Genomic DNA, 370 nt, shown 5'->3' on the forward strand with positions numbered 1-370 from the left:
TTAAGTTCAGGAAGACAGTTACAACTTCATCCTGTGGTTTGGTTTGTTGGTTTTTTAAAAATTGTCTTCACATTCCTCTGTTTCCTCTCAGGCTCTTGTTTTAATTTTTCCTTTCAATCAAAACGACCACCACCTATCAACACTAGTGAACCACCAATGGAAAAAAAACACTTTTTGTAAGAGGAAATCATCGATTTCACAGGTGTTCCAGGGGTAAGTGGAAGGCGTGTGTGTGAGTGAAGGCTGCAGGCTCCAAGCTTCTCAACCATTAAAGCACATGCTAAAGAGCTTTCGGGGAGCTTGGCCAGCTCACTGCTTTCCCGCCTGCCCATCCGGACCGTGGGCAGACGAGGAACCGCGTCCCCTGAGG

Source organism: Chaetura pelagica, unplaced genomic scaffold (assembly GCF_000747805.2).
Source record: "Chaetura pelagica isolate M959 unplaced genomic scaffold, ChaPel_1.0 scaffold346, whole genome shotgun sequence".
NCBI classification, from domain to species: domain Eukaryota; kingdom Metazoa; phylum Chordata; class Aves; order Apodiformes; family Apodidae; genus Chaetura; species Chaetura pelagica.